This window comes from Ornithodoros turicata, chromosome 1 (genome assembly GCF_037126465.1).
Source record: "Ornithodoros turicata isolate Travis chromosome 1, ASM3712646v1, whole genome shotgun sequence".
Taxonomy (NCBI): Eukaryota; Metazoa; Arthropoda; class Arachnida; order Ixodida; family Argasidae; genus Ornithodoros; species Ornithodoros turicata.
Window position 1 is genome coordinate 39,624,810 of NC_088201.1, and position 22,266 is coordinate 39,647,075.

Consider the following 22,266-nt stretch of genomic DNA (forward strand, 5'->3'; position numbering starts at 1 on the left):
GTGTCTGAGCAACTTGTACCCCTCCACCAAGTTGCCACCGTCCTCGGCCGGATTTCAACCCGCGATCTTGGGATCAGCAGTTGGACACGCCACCGGACACGCCACCGAGCCACCGAGGGCGACTGAAGCGACGCAACATTTGTGTTAAATGCACACAGTCACAAGACTTGCAAGATTTTATCACCCTATACCATGAAGGTGGTAACGAGGGCAGTTACACCACTTGCGGTCTCGAGCAAAGAGGTAACGTACGCATAAAGTGGTAACTCGTGGAGTTACCTTCTTTTTACACCTTTTTTCTGAGAGTGCACCACTGAAGCTTGTATCTCAATAAATGTAAGTAGCTTCAGTAGTGTTTTCTTATTTACATAATTTTGCACAAAAAAATGAGAATTCGCGAAAACTTTTAAACAAACCCAACAACCACAACAAAATATAAATGAAATATAGATAGATAGCTTGCGCATCGATTACCCGATTCGACCGCAAGACATTTTATTTTAATGAAGTATGTGGATAAAGAGATCACGTGAAAGACATCGTTTTCACCGCTTGGTCAGATACACGCACAACAAATCTCTCGTAGAAGTATTGCACTTGTCTGAACAAAATCTCGTTCCGTCTGCAGGAAAAAGAAAGCATTCAGCCATACTCAGAGATTCTGGTGATAATGCGGGGTACTACGTCTACGGGGGTAACTATCCCCCATAGAGACGCCGTCATTCTTGTGATTGATTTTGCCCCACGTGAGATTTCCGTAAATTAGAAGACAGACAGGTTATGTTGACAGCATAGTTTAACCGCTTCTTGCTTGCAAACCCACCTATACATGCGACAAGGAAAGCGAAATATTTTGAATTCGCTAGTGAAATTGCGGTAAAACGACTCGGGGCGACGTCTGGTGGGATATAATCCCCAAGTTGTCAGGCAACAGTGATCTATGTTCCCGACTGGTTTGCTGCTCCTGACGGCTACGTAGCTGACTCTTTTAGACACAGTGTTATGTGCATGCAATGTAGTTTTTCCGCCGTACTTGACGAGCAATGCGCAGGTGGTGACCACTTCGACACAGTGTTGCCCGCAATTTTCATTTTCTGAAAAAACTATGAGCGCAATTCGGACAAAAATTGTGACGTCAGGGTACTGAGAGCTCAGGCTATCGAATAGATCAATGTTCTGAGATTGCAGCTCTACTGCTTTACAGTACCTTTAACCGGTGCTGAAATCGCAGCAAATGCTTATCTGACATTGCTGGCCGTACCTCTTGCTCTTCTCTGCATGTGATCTGCACCATTTGCTCTAGCTTTATATTTCATTGGCAGGTACGTACTGCTTTTTATGAGGCTCGCCATCCATGTATAAGAAGGTATAATTAATGTGCGTCGTAGATCACTGCACTTCAGTTTCTCTCAACTCTCGGTGACGTTTTAGGAAACCGATAGCTACCAACACGATGTTACCAGGCGTGCTATGTGTGAAATAGGCGTAGCACAATTGAGATGCCTGTATTGAGAGATAGTTTCGCACCAAACTGGATTGACTGAGTGAACAAAAAAAGAAAGAAAGGAAGAGAGAGCGAAAAAGAATTTTTTGAAAACGTTAATTGCGATCTGGTCGGCATTGCCTATACCCAGTGCTCGCACACAAAAGGGGAAAAAATATGCATACTCTACACTACAGTACCTGCAAAGAGAGAGAGGGTGGGAGAGGCGAAAGACGACGATGAGGTAAACGATAAAACAAACAGCGATTGTCTACACGCGTACCAAATAATGCAAACGACAACTGGGACTCAGCGTTTGACGCCGATGTATTGCTTTTTCTAAACTTGACGCATGTCCCACTTTTCTACGATGAAATCTGCCCGCAGTCTCTCAACGAGAAGCCCTTGCAAGGCCTTGCTCGAAACACTTGTACAAAAACCCCTGCAGAGCTTGCAACGAGCTGTCCGACGAGCTCAAGGGTTCAAAATCTCGAAACTTTATAATTTGGCTGTGTAGTTTGGACCGCACTGCTGTGTTTTACGAGAAGGGGGAAGGAGATGGCATTTTCCTAGCACAAGAGGCGCGACATATAAAAAGTGACATGGCCTTTCTTGTCCGTGATCGTCTCAGAAAAGAAGAGTGACTTCTTATCCGTCCTCCCCATCCACTTCAGCTGAGTGCGACCAATGAGGAACCAGGGAGGAGCTGCCACGTTAATGAACGAGCCACATTTCTGCTCCTCTTCCTCGTCCTCCTCCTTCTGGTGCGCCTCTTCATTTCCGTGCCTTCAAAGTGAATAAAGGCAGGCACCTTGCGAGAACAAAATTTTAGCTGAGGTGAGCAGTTTTAAAAATGTCAGCTCTCCACAGTAGACAAGAGCGCGCGCCAACCGCCCAGGAGAGAGAGAGAGAGAGAGAGAGAGAGAGGGGAAAAAAGTGCCGCGTATTTGCTTTTATAGCCTCCTTCCCGTCGATATTATTTGCAGCTTTTATTATTTTTGTGTCTGAAATGGAGTATCCATCGGTTCTTGTTAGCGTGTGCTAGCGACTGGGGAATTGCAGGAAAGACACTAGAAAGGGGAGCTTGCATCTAATGGAAATGTATGGCGGCTGCACGTCTACGCGCTGCATTTTTCACCTTTATTTCAGTCCAGAAATTATCATCACTGACTGGCGCCTAAACTACGGCGACCCCTCTTACGTGTATAGCTTCACTTATAATATGCGCCACTTCGAAATGAGTTTCTTCTCTATCGGGGCCCGCAAAAATATGCTTCGCCGAATTCAGTGCGTAATTTTCCTGTCTCCGCATTTTTTCTTAACTTGGAAAGTTTGTGACACAGACGTTCATTAAAAGTAGCAAAGTAATTTGTGCACGAGGCATAACGAGTGTACTGTTCGTAGGTATAAAATGTAAGGCGTCACCCAGGTATATTAAATATAAGGTCACCCTAGTACACCCAGTACACTACAGGGCAGGCGCGGATCTAGAGGGGGGGGGGGTTCAGGGGTCCGGACCCCCCCCTCAATTTCAGACTTGAACATAGGGTTCAGTGGACCAATCCCAGCATGCACGTGGCACTTGTCCACAGCGGACCCCCCCTCGGGAAAATCCTAGATCCGCCCCTGCTACAGGGTGACCCCTTGATAGGGCTAAAGCTATAGAAATGGGAACAAGAACACTTCAAGAATGCCAGTATTTGATGTTAACGGGATAGCTGTACGAGCAAGGAAAATAACCATCCTCCCATGGGTCCATTGGGTACAAGTTACAACGATTGCCGTATTGCTTAATTCCGTTATGCGAATTCTCCTATGAGGTGTAGGTAAGTCCACGAAGTACGATTGTCAGATGTTCCGCGAATGCTCGTTGAATCCACCTGCTCCACTTGTAGTTTTGAAACATGACCTATAGTAGCTGTGCACCGCGCAATTTGAGACCAATTTCGGTTTGACTAGCGCGAGAAAAGAACAAAGAGGGATAGCTGTTGTCATTCTTGCCGTATATATCTACGTTCCCAGCAGAGAGAAATACCAGGGTCGTTGCAGTAAAGGTGCCCGTACGTATAGCGAGGCGAAGGAACCGGCCTAATGTAGAGGCAGAAATATCCCTAACGAAGCTGAAAGAGAAGGATCTACCTCCCCCGCCATTTGTGTAATAGGTGCCCCCGAGCACATGGCAGTGAACACGCAGCTCTTAGGAGGAGGATGCTCACTTCTAAAGCCAAGGTATTCCAAAGGTGATACGTGTTGTTTAAACACCTATTGAATTATCTCTGAACTATCTTCGCCGGTAATACTTCCGCTTTGCAATGCTGTTTGTTCATTGATCGAAATAAATTAAAAGTCAATAGAAGTCATAGGAAGACTTCTACAAGAATTCAGATTTCGTCTGCCATGTTCAACTGAGGAGATGGCAATAATTAGTTGTGCATTCCTGCGCGGAGAGGTACTATACACTCTAAGAAAAAAGGGTGTGAAAAGGTGGTAACTTCGATAGTTACCACCTAGATCAACATAGCGTCTGATAAAGGGTGTAAAAGGGTGGTAAAAGCAATTACCATATATCTAAATTGCTATAAAAAGCCCCCTCGCTCACCGAATCAGAAGCGGTAATCCTATCATTCGTGGCAGAGAGTGAGGTAGAAGGTAGAACTTTGCAACCTTTTAGGTACAACATATGCGACAAACATTACCACCTGAAAGGTATAACTGCTAACCCTTTTTTCTGATGGCTAGATCTATATCAATGTCTATTGCTTATGTTTTCAATACTTGTTCAAATACTACAGCAACGTCGACAAACTACTTGCGGCTACCCATTAAAAGGCAGGAAAAATAACACGTGTACTGAATGTTCTTATGCAGATCAACCAATTTAAAAATAAATTCACAATCATGATAACAACAGTACTCACTGTAATGACAGTTTCCAAACGAGTTGTAATATAGTGAACATGACAGAAAGAGTTACAAGTTTGTTTGCAAACGTTTGGTTGCATTTGGTTGGATGACTTCGTCTGTGAATGTCACCGTTGCGATTTCGCTTAATTAAATTGGCGTAAGCAAAATAGCTTTCCATTTGTAGAAACAAATGAGTTACGTGTTGAACCTTTTCTTGATGATTCCTCACTTGGTGATTCATCTTCCAAAGAAATGATCGAAAGTGTGATCACAATCTCAAAACAGAACCTCATCATCACATAGCACGGTGAAGGACAACCATTGCACAGAATGATACTGTTATCACTCCTGATTTGTAGAAAAGCGCTTGGCGTACGCGTTTTGTGACAATTAACATAACTGCATAGGCGTCACAAGGTGGGGGTGGTGGTGATGATGAAAGGGCTCGCCGTTGTCACAAAAAGGCGTATGCCTCCCGTTTTTAACCAATCAGGGGGCAGAACGATGTCATTCGGGATGGTGGTTAGTTAAGAGCGTGCTATGCGGTGAAGTACACTCTAAAACCGGGCTCGCCGCACGGCACGCTCCTAGCCAACCATCATCCCCAATGACAGCGTTCTCTGCTTTCGTGTGATGAAAACGGGGGGCGTACGACATTTTTATGGCAAGTATGAACTGCATAATGCCACAAAGGTGGGGTACGCCACCCGTTTTCAGCTGATCAGGGGAAAGAACTACGTCACTCGAAATAACGGTTGACTAGGACCGTGCTATGTGGCGAAGTTCATTTTTAAGGGTGTAGTGCCTCCAGCGTACCTCCATTCCACAGTGCATTTGGTCTCAGCGGTTTCATTCATCCTGTACATACCTCAACTTCACGGCTTCACCTTTTGTTTTCTTTGCTATAATCGTGACGATGCCCACTCACGTGTGGTCAACAACGCCATTATTTAGGCCTATTTCGACAAGGGCCTATTTCGACATTCTCCCCCCCCCCCCCGTGCAGTTAATTAATGATGATCCGCTGATTAACTTTTCCATTAACACAGCTACTGAAAGGTGACAATAACAACTACTGAACTGATCAGTTGAAAACTGGCAGTCACCGAAAAAAAGCCGACAGCGGCGGGATTTGAACCACGCATCTCTCGAATCCATCATGTACTGAAGTGATGTTTCCCCCAGTTCTTCTTTATCCACGTCCAGTTTTGCGCCGCGTATAGTGAAAATCTACACCCTATTGAGCCACCTCTCTGTACTTGAATTTTTCACCGCACTGTGCCACCTCCAGTACTGTTAACAATTCAGTTCAACGCGTTTTCTATTTCCAAATCAACTCAAGCTTCAGTATGAGAGCAAAGCATTTGCGTAAGGTAACTACCACGCGAGAACAAAAAACGCAAGAATAAAATACACCACTCGTGTTAAGTCTGGACACTAGAAGAACGTTTGTCTTTATTTCTTCGTCGAGTACAAACATTTCTGCCGTAAACCAACTCCGCCGTTGCACTGCATATCGCTGCACATCGACTCCAATGTTTCTCAGTGCCAGGTCGCTCATTTAGAATTCTCCGCGGCGCACAATAATTACGGAACGGAGTGCGCAAGCGCGCTGAAGCATATTGAGGATGGAAAGAAGAATATAAAATAAAACGCACGAGGCAAGAAGCGGAGCAAAGAATTTCGACGCGTCGAGAGCCAGGTTTAATTGGAGGAGCGCAGCAAGTGAGTGAGGGCGGAGGTGAAAGACTTGCCGCATAATCTGGCTCTACCGTGATGGCATCGATCTCCCGCCTCCTCGCTCTCATTTGATCTCACTAATGGCGAAATATTCTACACGGAATATTCTATACGAAATAAAAGTACTGTCCCTTTCTCCTGAGCTCGTATTTGTCTCTCCAGACATTCGCCACTCTCTCCCCGTTTTCTTCCCCTTTGCGAAATATTTTTTTTTTCTTCTTATAGTTTACTCCGTCGTCTCTCTCTACTACAGGAATACTCCATTCTATAAGATTTCCTTCCTGCGCTTTACCATAGAAGCGTAGTGGACTATGCCTGCATTGGCGGATTAGATGTTGGAAAACAGCGTCTTTATGCCGACGTGCCCGCATAAAGATGCCGTGCGATGCTTAGCGAGTGCAGCTTGCTTTTTTTTGTGAGTGCGTGTGTTCCGAGAGTGCAGGGCAAAGCGGCGCTATCCAGAGATGAGAACTGAGGTTCATTTCTGGTCGTTGTGACCCCGACCTTTCATCGGTGGGAATATATGTGGCATTTTTATGCGGGCTCTCCTCGTAATTCAGGTTCCTACATGCTTTTACATAAAAATGTTTCTGCTGGCTTGTGTACTGCTCAGTAACCTCCCCTGAAGCGACACAGGAGGGAGAAAAAAGCAGAGTATAGGTTTTTTTTTTCTTTTCATTATTTCGTGTTAGCGCCGCGAAGCAACTGTGGCTATGAGCGGCGTACAAGACGTGGATAGATGGAGAGAGGACAGCAGGAAGGAGTGTGGGGGACAGGGGGGTTAGTATGCGTCCTGGGGCCGACTTCAGGGGGAACTGTGCCGACATTCGTCTGGAAAGTCTTCGGAAGACCAAGGGAAAACCTCAGACAGCACAGCCGGTGACAGGATTCGAACCCGTGTCACCTCACAGTCTCGGCGTGGAAAGCGATCATCCTAACCACTATGCCACGGGAGCTGTCCAGAGTATAGGTGTCGAAGGGGCTTTATCCAGTTGGCCTTTAAAATCTCGACCGGTATAGTAGTATCGACCTGCGCGTGGTTCTACTAAAACAATTAAAATACCGCATATATCGACAACAGGTTTATTTCGATGATGATGATGATGATGATGATGATGATGATGATGATGATGATTAGGATCTTTCACAGGCGATACTCTCCCCATTAATATAATGTTAGATACGTTAGAACAGGAAGTGTGGCATTTCACTGCAGAAGCTTTCACAACTTCAACTACGAGCGATGTTCAAGTCAAACCGGGACTTTCCATTTTTCGCAAAAGTAAACTGAACTTACAGGCGAGAAATTAGTTTTATTTTTCAACGTAATCTCCAGCTGCACTAATGCACTTGTCCCAGCGTTTCACGAGGGCTTGGATGCCAGCAGCGTAGAAATCTTTACCGGCACGTAGCAGCCATGATCGGACCGCATTCTTGACCTCGTCGTCGCAGCTGAAGCGGCGGCCCCCAAGGAACGCCTTCAGTGGCCTGAAGAGATGGAAATTGCTGGGGGTGAGGTCTGGACTGTAAGGGGGATGTGGCAGCAATTCCCAGCCAAGTTCCTGGAAGGTGCGTGTCGTGAGATGCGCGGAACGCGGGCGGGCATTGTCCTGTAGGAGGAGGCCCTATTGAAAAAAGCACTAGAATCATGCTGGTGTTTTTGGTGGCTGTGATTTGGGACATTCCTGGTGTTTTCTTCTCTGATGTTAGCATCAGAATTCCCTGGTGTGCCTAGTATCTGTTCTCTGATGTTCCACACCAGGACCTCTGATGTGTGTGCTCTGGTGTTGCACACTGGAATGATGAACATTAAGATGTCTCATGCATTCAATCCCGTGATGTACTTGGTCCGTCAGGAACCTCACAATGCACTAAAAGCTGTGCATAGCTGTAGACGTGTGTGTGTGAGACAGAGAGAAAGCAGGACAGTGCAAGCGCGGCACCATAGCACGAACACGGTGTTAGTGCTGTCCTGTTTGTTTTTCTCTAAGCGTTCACAACTGTGCACAGCTTTCAGGGCCTCATAAGGGAGCTGAGGAGCCAAGTACCTCACGGGATCGAATGCGAGAAACAGCATAATGTTCAATAGTCGAGCATCATACTCATACGTCACGTCATACGTTCTGGAATCTTTCTTCCCCCGCAGCAGCAAAGATTGGAATGACCTTCCCAAAGCCTTGGCCGTCAGCGATAACACAGACACATTTCGAAATCATCTACGTACATTTATGTTCTCCTGATGTTTGCTGTGCATCACTTCAGTTTTTCCGTATGCCAACTATATACCCTCATGTAATGCCCGCAAGGGCCCTTGAGGTATTATTAATAAATAATAAATAAATCAACAAATAAATCATAAAACACCACGAAGGGATCCTGCCATGCATATATGAATGTGCAACATTCAACAAACACGGTCTGCTCGTTATTCCGGTACTAAAGCAGCTTGGGATGTACTCATTAATGTTAGCGACTCATCAAACCAGTCAACAATACAACAAGATATCAAAGGTTTCTTTCTACTGCAAAGGTGTCCCAGCTGTTAGCAGGCTACTAATTGTTTGCATATAGTATACTGACAATCAGAAATAGGAACAGAAAAGCACGTGTAACAAAACTGTCTATATTACTGCTAGCATTGATGATACACATTTAGGAGAAGTATGCACACCACAGTATAAAATTACAAAAAGGAGCAATATTATTTCGTCTGCAAGTGTGAATACATCACATGCGGCACAGTTATAATTTAGAAAAGCATACTTGATCAACTCTTCAGTCATTTTCCGTCCTCTATTTCTTGCAGTCCATATCTCATGAATAACACATGATGCCGGACGAAACGCACATTCAAAGAAGTCACACCAACGACCAGTCGTCACATCTGCCCCGAATGTATCTCTTGTATTTTCTCATACTCCCACTTGTGCACAGGTTGGAAAGCAAACTACGATATATAATGCAGATCTTCAGAAACACATATTCAAGGTTATTCACATTCGTGCGCAGTTTTTACCTTCAAAACCAGGACGGAACGCTACGTCAACCACCACGGCCAGCTCGTTGAGTTCAAAACAGGCACTAATGCCGATGGCGCTGTCGCTGTCTTATGTGACAATGAGAGCGTAAAGTTTCGTTTTCAAACTCGAGTGAAAGCCGCAATGCGTGTCAATTTCGACACTCGAGGGAATTATTTGCGATGCGAATTATCATTCCTTTGGAAAATAAGTTGCGCTAAGGAACTCATAATCATTGTAAATAGCGGTTTTCATGGTAACAACGCGTAGCGCTCATACTCTGGCGCCTGTAGGTCTGGTGTCTGTGAACCACACCAGACCGCTCTAACGATCACATTAAAACAATACGTCTGTCTAGTGCGCACACCAAGCATTCTATAAGGCACCAGAATCATTCTGGTGTCGTACTAGGCCACTCTGGTGTTGACATCAGGAGAACTCGACAGCACCAGAATCACCCTGGTGTCACGCCAGACATTTTTGATGTGCACATTACAAACATCAAAAGAGTCTAGTGTTAACGCCAGGAACATCAGGAAACACCAGAATAATTCTGGTGATTTTTTCAATCGGGGGACTCCTTTGGTGATCAGGCCCGGCTTTCTGAAACTGGAGGTGTTCATGAATGATAGTGTTCAACGTTCCCAAAGAAAGGTCCGTCTTTCGAGCCAGTTCGAGACATGTTATCCGTCGGTCCTTGAGGATCAGGCGCTCCACACGTTGGATGTTCTCAGGAAATTTGACACTGGGCTCTGAGCCGACCCGGCCGGGATCGTCCTGCACTGATGTACGCCCGTCTCGGAACCGTTTGCACCACTCAAACGCTTTGCTGCGGCTACGTGTATCGTGGCCATACAGAGCCTGAAGTTTTCTCGTGAATTTTAGATGACTTTACGCCTTCATTCACGAGAAACTTCATGACAATTCGCTGATCGATGTGCGCGCTCACCTCGTTGTCGGCCATCTTGTCCAGCACGTGTCTTCTGTTTTGCACAAACTTTGGACCACTACGTGGTGAACGCGGAGGCCTGTCGCGTGTGAAAATGACGAAAAAGAAGTAGCGCGAGCCATTTGTACACTCAGGAGACATAAAGTCCCGGTTTGACTTGAACGCCCCCCGTATATTAATATTGTTAAGCAAGAAACACGACAATAGGAGTGAGATGTAGCAAGAGGTACTTTGATGGGAAAATTGGTAGTGATGATGACGACCGTAATGATGAGGGTGCTGATTCTGTCTCTCTATATTTATCGGTACAACGTTATCTGCTGTCGGTATCTGTTATCTATGAAAGTGTAATATAACTGAGTGAATATTTATGAAAAACAGTGTCGTTCTTCTAAGTTATCAGCGATAATTTCAGGCGAAAAAAACGTATTTTACTTAAAAAGATTTTCTCGAGAATTAATCAAAACTGGCAGCATTTTTTCTTTCTTTGTCTGACTTCACACTTTGTCTGATATTGAAATAAAGGCAGTAAATGATTTGCGCATCTATGGGTTTCTATATTCCTCTTGATCTTTGACCGCACCTTTATGGCGGAACCTATATACTATGCTCTGTAGATACGGCAGTTGGTCATCTGTAACCACAGAAAATTTGAGGGGCTTGGCTCAAACAAAAGCATATAACGTGTAATTTGCGAAAACTATTCGTACTACAGGAGAAATACTGTGGTATTTATGCAAACTATAATCCCCACCCTTTCACGTTCACGAGGAGCGTCATCCCCTACTGGGATAATGCATGTGTGGGCATCGCGCATTGGCGCTTCTATAAACACTTCGTCCTTCAAGTTGCCTTTTATTTGTGCATTACTTCTTCTTTCTTCACGATCTGAGGCCGGAACAGGCTTCTTTGCCTTACAAAAGAAAACTAATAAGAACTTAATTGCAGTTGAGCACAGCAAAAATCCCTCGAGGGAGGCATGGGCCGGCGAGAAAGCGAACTGTATTTGACGCTGAGAACTTTAGATACGTTTAATTACATGTTTTCTCAATGTGCTTCAGCAGACGTCGAAAACTATCGACTGAGAAAATAAGAACATGGCGTTGACCTGCCCTCTCTTATGCCTTTCTGCCGTAGGGGCATTTGTTTTGTAACTCTTATAAGTAGTTTGAATTATCAAGGTTGCCTAAGTGTTTGTGTGTGTGTGTGCTCAGTATCTGTCAACGTGAATGTTGATTAATTTGCTGTTTAATGTTGATGTAATGTTGATTAATTCACGTTGGCAACGTAAGCCGAGCCGTAAGCAACTAAAAAATACCCTACTCTACCTTTCAAAGCAAACCTAAAAAAAATTAAATTATCCTATACCTATATATAGTGACCAGAGTTTTGTCATAATTCACAGCAAATCCTCCATAGGCTACAGTCTGTCCCTGTGTTAAGGTCCACCTTTGTGGAAGTAGCATGCTATCATTGACCTGTAGCAACAGAGGCGTCAAACAAGACTATGTCGCATTTTCGGTTTTGCTAACACCACATGCTTTATGGCGTCCATTTATGGTTGACTCCAAGCGAGTGTTATTCATTATGGAATTTTAGCAACAATGCAACAGTGTAACACTTATCAATGAAGTCGTTTTGAAGATCGTTGAGGCAGAACGTAAAAAGAAGAGAAATGACAACACGGGTCTAGCATTTCAGGAGATGCGGTCGCACGAAACAAAGAAGAAGAAAAAAAAAACAGTTGAAGTTAACACAACATCGCTCGACCAAATCAGAGGGGCACGCAAACACCGGTCAGGCATTGATGCAACCAATATGCCGTACAGAAGGTCATCATCTTTCCAATCAAGCTGCCCGATTCGATCACACGTAAGGCAACGGTTGACACAGCAACATTTAGAAGCCTAACTGTGCCATAATTACAGCTATTGGACCGACGCGTCTCCAATGAAGTGATCGGTCTCCCCGGGTGACACTGTCCAATCTAATCAAGACCATGACAATATATACCAGTGGAAAAGAAACCTTGCAAGTTATTGTACTCGGATTCGACAGAGAGGGCGAGGTTCCTTCCCGCGCGGTGGCGCCCCTCCGTCTCCCAGTCATCCAGTTTAATGAAACTGGATGACTCGAATTCCGAGTTCTTTTCTGACACCGATTTCTACTTCGTTTTTTTTTTTTTAATGATCTGTTTACTTCCTAAACCCCACATCGACGCATTCACGCATAAAAGCCCAGTTCTATTGCTTTTCTCGAAGCGAGTGAAAAACAACAAAAAGCGACGTGTCGCTAAACTGTTACCGACGAAAACACTCTCTGCAAGAATGACTAGTTCGCGAACGGTATGAATGGAGCGCGAAAGGGAAAAGACAAAATCGGAATTGCAAGGTGAACTGTGTGTGACCTGCTGGGTCGGACTTCAATAAAAATCGAATAAATGCTCGCTAGCAATTCAACCAATAAATCCGTTAAAACAAGTTGCGCCGAACAAAAGAATATATGCAGTCAATAGAAGTCATGCACAAAATCAGGCATCACATATTAAGATGGAACGAGACTGTAATTCCCATTACTGTATAATTTATATTTGTTTCTGTACTGCATGTGCTTTTGTACTGTGCTCGTGTCGACGTACGGCGTTCTACCCCTCTGAGGAGGTCCTAAACAAGTTCGAGTCGGTACTTTTCCCCCCCAAGATGTAGTTTTTTTTATGATTTCGTGCTAGCGCCGCGAAGCAACTGTGGCTATGGGCGGAGTACAGACGTCGACAGATGGAGAGAGGACAGCAGGAAGGAGTGGAGGACAGGGGAGTTATTCTGCGTCCTGGGCCGGCTTGAGGGGGCACTGTACCGACATCCGTCCTGGAAAGCCTGCCAGAAAACTCAGAAAAAAGCTCAGACAGCACAGCCGGTGGTATAGGATTGGAACCCACCACCTCCCAGTCTTTAGCACGACCCATGTTGCGTAATGCTTGCTCCCCTATTTTTGAAAAAAAAAAAAAAAAAAAGAGGTTAAAAATAGATTTGATCCCTATTGCCTTACTATGTAACATTGACATAGGGTATTTCACGTTTCACTCGTTTTTCCTAAGCATGATGTCACAAAAATGTAATATAAGAAAATATAATAAGCTTTAATCTAGGAAAATCCGACATAGCGCGGAATCGAGTTAAATCTCGTTTGCGGCCCAGTTATGTTTTGTTTTGCACTAAAGCCGAAATCACTTCGTTAGGGTTGTTCCAGGTGCACCAGTGCTTTAGTGACGGTCAGCTTGCCCTCGCAAATGTGCTGCGTAGCTTCTGCGTCTAGCTTTTTTTTTTTTTCAGTTTTCTTGAAAGAGACCTTGGAAAAGTATGCTCCTCCTTTCGCCCTAATAATCTCATTATTAACGGCCCTGCGAAGATGCAGAATCCACGGCATCGTAAGAGAGGCAGCATTATCCGCTTACCTTTCTTGTGGTGACGTTGGAAGCAGACGGAAAATATCGCCCTAAACATTGATCGATGCGCCGCGTTTGAGAGATGGCTGCCATTGATAAGAGTCCTTGTTCGTACCACGCTGTGTTGTTGGCTGCTGTACGCGATTGGTGCGCGGAGCAAGTTGACTGTGCAGTCTGGTGCTCCAATGCTGTGTATCCAAAAGACGAATGGGTATCCTATAAACTTTAATGTCGTGTTCTAGGTTGCACGAATATACCGCAGAGTGCGATCCCACTGCTACTTGTGGTTGTACCGGCCCCGCTAGGTGCGCGTAGTACAAATGTTGACCAAGCATCCTCTAGCGCCATGTACTTGAGGGATTTTGTGTCACCTGTTGATGTTCTTATATTAGAGCCATTCTTGAACGTTGACCGAAGCTTTCTGAAGAAGCCTTGAAGAAAGTTCTTTTTCTTTTCTTTTTTTTTCTGCATCGCATCTTTACATATACATGGTGTAGGGGGATGTCGACGTATGGGAGCATAAGCCTCCGCTGTCTATACCAACTGCAGATAGTAGGCATATGCACCAAGAGTCGGGCCTTCATGAACGTGTAGGAAAAGAGTGTGTGGTACCTGCATATTCCCTACGCCTTCCGGACCCCCTCCTCTGGGTAATTTTGTTGTCAGCTACTTATCAGTGTGGGGCGACCACAATGATGCCCTCGTCAAGCGACAGCATCAATTAGAAGCGAGCAGCAACAAAGCACACAAGAATTGCCGCACGAGCAAAGGAGGGGTTCCATCCATTTTTGTGTACCCCTGCACGAGTCTCACCCTCGGAAAGAAAAATATACGTTTAAGGGAACAACATGTAGAGTGTACACCCAAGACGACATCGCCTGCGATGAGTCATGCACATCAAGTCATGTGCGTTTGAACGTCCCCGTCTCCGCAAACATAGCAGGTGGTTCGGGAATCAAGGTGGCGAAGGACTGTCCTTGAGTGTTTGTATATTTTTTCGTTTTTGTGGTTACGCTTCTATCCCGGTTCTTTTTCAACAAACTGCCTTTGTTTCGTTGGTTAACATTTGCCGCTATTCTCGCAACTTGTTCTGCACTCCTAAAACACAACTTCACGGCATAATACGCTCCTAACCAGCCATCATCCCGAATGACATCCTTCTCTCCTGTGATTCGTTGAACACGGGAGGCGTACGCCTTTTTGTGACACTTATGCGGTTATGTTAATTATCACAAAAAGGCGTAAACCTCTGTGCAATGGTTGGTCTTCTGCGTGTTATGCGGTGAAGTTTCGTTTTAAGAGCGTGAGAATCACAGCGGAGATTCCATCGATCATATTCGTACTTTGCGATATCTTTAAAATTAATGTGTGAAAAGAGCACGAGGAGTTTCACATATACGACAATTTACCGAACGAACTTATAACGTTGTCATCAGCCCGCTATAAAAACAAGGGGCAGCGAAAAATTATTTTTAAATTTCTTTAATAGGGTCAGTCTTTGGAGAGCTGCGTGTTGGTAAAGGTTCTTGTACGTTTAGAAATAAAAGGAACAGAACCGCACAAGCATCTCATAACGGACCCACATATGTAGTGCCTTCATGCAGTAGTCGTCGTGCCAGTCATGAAGCCGTTTGATTTAACGAGTCTCCTTTCAGAGAGTAAAGGTTTAGGTCAGGTGTTACGTTTCAGTAAATATAGGGTTAGAGAACCGCGCAAAATGCCAGAAACGCGGCCTCGTTTTCGATTTTGACGCGCTCGTGAAGCGGAACGGCTAATGCGCTGAACTTTTTCATATAATTTGCACAATATATGTACTTCTTCGCTTTGCCACGATACACACATAGATCGCGTTTCAGAAAGTAGATGGCTAAGCTTCGACCTTTGCTCTAAAAAGCGGTTTTCGAAAATAAGGCTAGCTAAAACGCAGAGAAACCTATGTCTGCCCTTCACTTCCGGCTGATTCGCCTAAATATTAGACGCTTGTCCTAAAAAAAGAAGAAAAAAAAATACGCAACGTCTCTTCTGCGCAAATTTAAAACGCAGAGGCAAAAGCAGATGACTTAGATTCTTTTTCGGTATTTCTAATCCCAAGCGGTTTCGTGTGAAATGGGAAATTTCACATGGATATCCCCTCTAAGCGAGGGAACGAAACACAACTACTGTTAAGAAAGAAAACTGTGCAATGTTTTCTTATACATTTTTGCTTCATGGAGAATCCCAATTATTATGCCGAGTTTGAGAATGAACGCCGTATAGAACACTGAATTAGGTTTCCTCGGAACGGTTGCTAGTGGAGTACGACTCCTCACTTGATTTGCATGCGCTGAAGAAGGGTTCGCAGAACAGGGGGTAGAGATGCGGATATATAGATAGCTTTTTTTTTCCTTTCTGTGCCTATGTACTTTAAAACTAACGGTGTATCACTCGGTTTTTGGAGGTTCTCCCCAACACGCAATTTGATCAAGCGCACTAATCCGCGCAGAAACGGCTCTTCGTAATCCACACTTACCTCCTTCCTTTTACCCCTCCGACTTTTTCTTTCCAATTTTGCATATTCCCTGGCGTTAAGCTACGATGAGGGATGGGAATATGGTCGCCAGGGAGGGAGACCACCGAGGCTGTGTTACTCACCTACGGCGACTTTTGCAACCGCGTCCTGCGAAACCGCGCTGTGTATCACATGTAAAACCACCTTTTCCTCGTATTGCGCTGTACGCACATTCTTCTACATTCTGATCTATATATCATAGAAATGCGCAATGATGATAAGTCCGTTGGATAGAAAAGTGAAAATTCTGCGAATTCCACGTTAAAAATGTCTGCCGCCAGTCTGTTGTGTTCCTTTTTTATTTCTCCTTTTTTCATTTGCATCGCGCTGCGCAAAAGCACACTTCGCTACTTGCATTCTGCTTCCTCACCTATAGTCTCTTCGTTGTTCAGCAGTACCACGTTTACGAAGCACGCAGGTTTGTGGACAGGTTTTGATATACATTTTAGAACATGTTACGCTCCCAGGATAAAATACTGCGTACTGTATTGTAAAATACACTGCAAATTTTATATCCAGATTGCATACGTATATCTCGTGTGATAAAATCATAAACGTACCACGTTTCCAAAATAGAACGACATCGCACGATTTCTTGCGTCACGTTCTACCCGTGAATATTATCCAACAGACAAATAGCTATAACGGTGTTTCTTGTTAGCCCCCACCTCAACCGACTGAGAAAGCCAGCCGCGAACGATCGATGTTGTCGGTTTAAAATTGTTTGGAAGATGCAGTGGATAAAATCGAGACTGCAGTGCGGGCAGCGTCGACGAAAGCCGGATCAAGTTTCGCACTCTACATCCGCAAGGTTGCTCACATACATATCTCCATGCTACCCGGATCACTTCATCCGCACAAGTAGCGGTGTCCCCCAAAAGCAAATGACAGAAGGCACAGATGATGTGTTAGAATGCAGCTCTGCACGTGCACATTACAATGACGCGATCTTAATTTGCATACCTGCACTTATATTTGCATTCCTCGTGTGGCAAATTTCCCCATTCATCATCATTAATTTATCTGTTGTTGCATTGCTAGGAGCTTGAGTTGAGTTTGAGTTTGATTATAGAAAAAAAAAACGAAAGATATTGAATTCGTCATCTGACGAATTCTGCTACTCTCACAAAGATGCTCTAAATGAAAGGAAAAAGAAAAATGAAAAGATGAAAATAGAAAAACATCACCCCCTCCCAGTCGCCGAACTGTACGTGCACATGCGGAGCTACATCACCTAGAAGTGAAATGCTAGGAACTTCGTTTATCACATGCGCGTACATAACAGGGATTTACAAACATTCCGAATACAGGAACACATTCTTCGGTTGTGTATGCTCAACACTCATTTTTGCTGTACAGAAAGAGATACCAAGGTCGCGGGGTCGAACCCGTCCGGGGACGAGAGTAGCTATTGTTGTAGGAAAATAGCTTCATGTCGACGCGCAGTTCGATCGTGGCTGGTTGGACTTTTGCGCAATCTATCCGCATTCGGGATCGGCGATATATCCGCTATGTCGACACCGCAACCGATACGCATCCGCTCCAGCGTTGTACGCATCCAATCCGCATACCGAAACGATTAATCATGCTTATCCCAATCCAGAAGTATTCTGCAGACATCCGCTCACATCCGCTAATAATGCAAGGGCACCGATAAATTTTGCATTGATTAACCTTTACTGGACGATGATAGCGATGTCACCGCTGCATGATACTAATATTCAGCAGCTCTGAACGAGTATCGGTAGCGCTTCGATACGCGTACGCTGCCTTTCGAACGGGAAGAAGCAGCTGTAGTTTTTCACGGATAAACAGAAAAATACAACCAGGAGATCTCATCAAACAAAACAAAACAAAACAAAAAAAGCTCTGGTCCCGCATTGAAACGCAGATGCTTGTGCAATAGTTTTTTGTTGTTGTTTTTTTTTTTCGTAGAAAAGGAGCTGCATCGATTATCGCTATCCAATCATCATTTGTCGGTGTAGTATGGAGCGACAGTGCCGCGATAGACTTTCGTTTCGTCTTAGATATACGGGATATTCAAGTGGCTCAAGGCAGCTAAGTGAGCAATATACCCATACTACACAGTACCATATGGTACCTATGCCTTTATATCCTCATGAGGTGCATGATGATCCTAAAAGGAAGAGGGTGGGAGGCATAAGCACCGTCCATTTTCCTTTAGCTCGAAGAAAGGGAAAGACAAGACCGAATTGAAGAGACAAAAAAGAAAGAAAGAAAAGAAGCTACTTCCGCTCCGCTCATTGCGAATTGTTAACGCGAGTCTGCCAGGTTGTCAACAGTCACCAATATGCACATACAGACTTTCGCAAAGCGTTCACTATCAAATTACTTCATGTTGGGAGCATACTCCAACACCAACTATCATTACGGGAACCACTTTCCCTGAAGCCCTGTGAGGCCATATCAGAGAACGACAACCCAGTATATTAAAGTGCTCCACTTTTTATACAAACACTTATAGTGAGCAGTAATGTAACGAACTTTTCGTGAATCTCAGGTTCGTGAGGTTCGACGAACTCGGAGTCGCACAGATCATCAAGCAAAGGGTCGTAAACTTGGCATTTCTAATGAAAGTTAAAAAATGCTGTACATCATATATTTTTTAAAATTGAAGTCGTCTGCTTGCATCTGTTCCGGGATAGCTTGAAATCGAATGTTGTGAATATGCATGACGCGGAGGAAAACACAAACGTCGCATGTGCGGCGGCGTCTCTTCGTCGCGCTAGTAGAGCTCGCTGGACGGCTTCACATTATAGTTTTTTTTCTTAATGGCTTTCCAATCTTGCTAGCACAAGCTGAAATAAGTATGAGTCAACAGGTATACAGGGTGTTTCATTTAAGTTGAACCCGACCTTTAAAACAAAACGGCGCATCGCATTGGAACGAGACCGTCTGCATAATGTTACCAGCCTTGCAAGATATTCAGCATATTTTTTGTTTCCCAATTAATTAATTAATTAAAATTAATTCTTTAACTTTAATTGTTAGGATTAGATAAAAGTGGTCAATAGTGACATGAGGTGGCCAATGCCAATGGGTAAAATTCTCAACCTGTTACGCGTTATTTTTCCCGTGTCCAAAAAATGTGCGCGGACTTCCAAAAATACCCCGTGACCTTTCTCCGTCGCGCGAAAGGTGCGTCTGATCGAAGCGGTCTCTGGCGCCCACTTCACGAAATAACAAGCCAAGAAGCATCGGCTATCATGCTACCAGATGTCAAGGCTGTTCGTGAAGGAGGAAAGGGCGTGTGGCAATATCTGTTGAGGGATAAGCAGGGCACAAAGTTCGGGCCACTTTTTTTTATTCGTCAATGGCAGAACTTACCTCAGTTGGGCAAGGTAGGGTTTTATTTGAGATTAGCCTTTACCCTCTCAAAAGATACTCGAAGAGGTCTCCTTCAGCGGCTACACAGCACTGGCATCTCGTAATCACATTTTCTGTTGCTTTCCTTAATACAGCTTCAGGTGTCGCACGGCACACTTCTGGGATTTTTTCACTGAGTGCGTCTGTTCCCACGCACACACACACACACACAAAAAGAAAGAAAGAAAAGGTGTCAGTCCCAAACCTTCAAATGTACTGGTTCCAGAGGAGATGCTATCGAGGTATGCACGAGTTTGGCGTGAGCTTTGGGCAGGAGCGCCGTCGCGTTGGAACCATACTTGGCGAAATCTTGCCAGCGGAAGACCGGCACAGAAGTTATCTATCATGGCCTGAAGAATATCGCGCATATATCGATCTGCAGACAACATCTCGTCAAGGAAGACGGGACCCAATGAGACTTCCATCGCAAATACCACACCATACGTTCAAAGACCATTTGTGTAGATGACGCGACTCGCGAAGCCACTGCGGATTAGTATAGGACTCCAAGAATGAGCATTATGCATATTTACCTGCGCGTCCCAGGAGAACTTTGCCTCGTCGGTCCAAATGACAGTTCTGAGAAAGGCCGGTTTTTCATCGACGTTTAGCAAAAGCCAGTAAGCGAAATCCAATCTGCTTTGGAGATCACTTTGTTCTAACTGTTGGTGCAGTTGTACATGGTATGGATGAAGGCTGGCGTCCTTTAGCAGTCTATAACAGTTGATAATGGTATTCTGGTCTCCCTGGTCGCCTCACACACGCTAGCGTGTGGGTGTGCAGCAATAAATGCCAGTATGTCGGTACGAACATCTTACAGTGTCGCTGACCTGTGGCGTTTCTTCGTGAGCTTTCCGATTTCTTTCAAGTTCTGATAGTGCTGCAATATTGTCGCAGGGTTTGGTCTCGTACATGGATGCCAGCTTTGAAATATCTTCATCGCTTTTTTTACTGCCCTGTGCTGCACCTATGGCCGGTACCATATCATTTCTCTGTTGATTGGAGTATGGCATTATTTGCTCTATTCAGCTACATCGCCTGTTCGACAAGTAACAGTTGTATCGAAATGGAAGTCAATAGTGAGTTTCAGTATAACGTACGCTGTCGCCTTTGCGTACGCAAGGGATAGCGTGGTGGTTCTGAGCAATGCGCAAAGCTCTTCTTGTGTCTTGCGCGTGCGCAGAACCACCAACGCTATCCCTTACGTACGCAAAGGCGATAGCGTACCTTATACTAAAACTCACTAATAAAAGCGACACACGACAGCAGGATGCTCAACGCACAAGCTGCGCTGTTAAGCGATAATAGTGAGTTTTAGTGCATCGTACGTTATCGCACAATAGAGAGTTTTAGTACATCGTACGTTATCGCCTTTGCGTACGTAAGGGATAGTGTTGATTGTTCTGCGCACGCCCAGAACAGAAATGGAGCTTCGCGCATTGCGCATAACCACCAACGCTATCCCTAACGTACGCAATGGCGATAACGTACGATGTGATAAAACTCTCCAATAGGAACAATCCGGGGTAGTTGGTATAGGTTCATGATGGCGAATAGCAGCAAGAAGACAAGGACATAGGTAGAAGTAGACAGGACAACTGCAGTTGAGATACCTCTGTTGAGCGTCTGCAGTTGTCCTGTCTACTTCTGCCTACGTCATTGTCTTCTTGCTGCTATTCGCCATCATGATCGTACGCTATCGCCTTTGCGTACGTAAGCGATAGTGTTAGTGGTTCTGCGCACGCGCAAACAATAAGGAGAGCTTCGCGCATTGCGCAGAACCACTACGCTATACTTTAAAAGCGATAGCGGGCGATGCACTAAAACTCACAAATTTTGCAGTTTCCCTTATGTTCTTCTCTTTTTCATTGAAAAATAAAATAAACAATGGAAAGGTCGTACCGTCATTCCTGTCGAGCTTATCGTTCAGCAGATATCAGACGTGCGATTCTGATATCTTAAAAGCAGTTGGCGGAGTGGTGCTGAGATCACTTGTCCGTGAAGTGGGCGCCAGAGACCGCTTCGATCAGACGCACCTTTCGCGCGACAGAGAAAGGTCACGTGGTATTTTTGGAAGTCCGCGCGGGACACGGGAAAAAACTAACGCGTAACAGGTAGAGAATTGTACCCATTGGCATTCGTCACCTCATGTCAGCGTCCACAACTTCACTATTGAACACTCTTTTAATTTTATTTAATTGATTAATTAAGAAACAAAATATGCTGCATATCTTGCAAGGCTGGTGACAACGGTCTCGTTCCAGTGCGATGCGCCGTTTGTTTTTCAAGGTGGGGTACAATTTAAATGAACACTCTGTAGAGCGTCATTCTCCAAACATATATGTGGCGTCTTTTCGGGTCGTAGAACATGTGCTTCCTCTTCTGGGGACGATAGAGCCGCGCATGCGCAGTAAAAGTGGAACCTCGGCGAACTTTTTCGAATTTATCGAATAAAAGCCCGGATTTCGCGAACTTCTCGAACCTCAACAGCCCAGTCTTGAAGGTTTGAGGTAGAGTTGGGGCCTGCTTGGAGCTGCAACCTAGTAGATGAGTCTGTTACACTCGATAAAAATAATGTATGCAGTGAACTTCATCTCTCTAATGAGGTGTGTTGAAGCGATACAAACCTGTACAATGCACTGTAGAACAGTTCAAAGCCAAAATCACTACAGAAGGAATGCGCGCTCATGGTGTATATTGGAGAGCGCCCTTTTAAAGGGGGCGGCGTGATGTTGGGGGCCTCGTACTACATCGGTGGGTTTGCAAGGGGGCTATACACCCAAAGAATCTGATCAA

The 22,266-nt window shown here is 44.7% G+C and overlaps 1 protein-coding gene across 1 annotated transcript in view; it reads right to left on the minus strand.

Moving 5' to 3' along the window:
- LOC135386057 (uncharacterized) overlaps window positions 1-22,266 on the minus strand; it is a 226,906-nt gene that overhangs the window by 40,660 nt on the left and 163,980 nt on the right. The gene's annotated exons all lie outside the window — the stretch shown is intronic.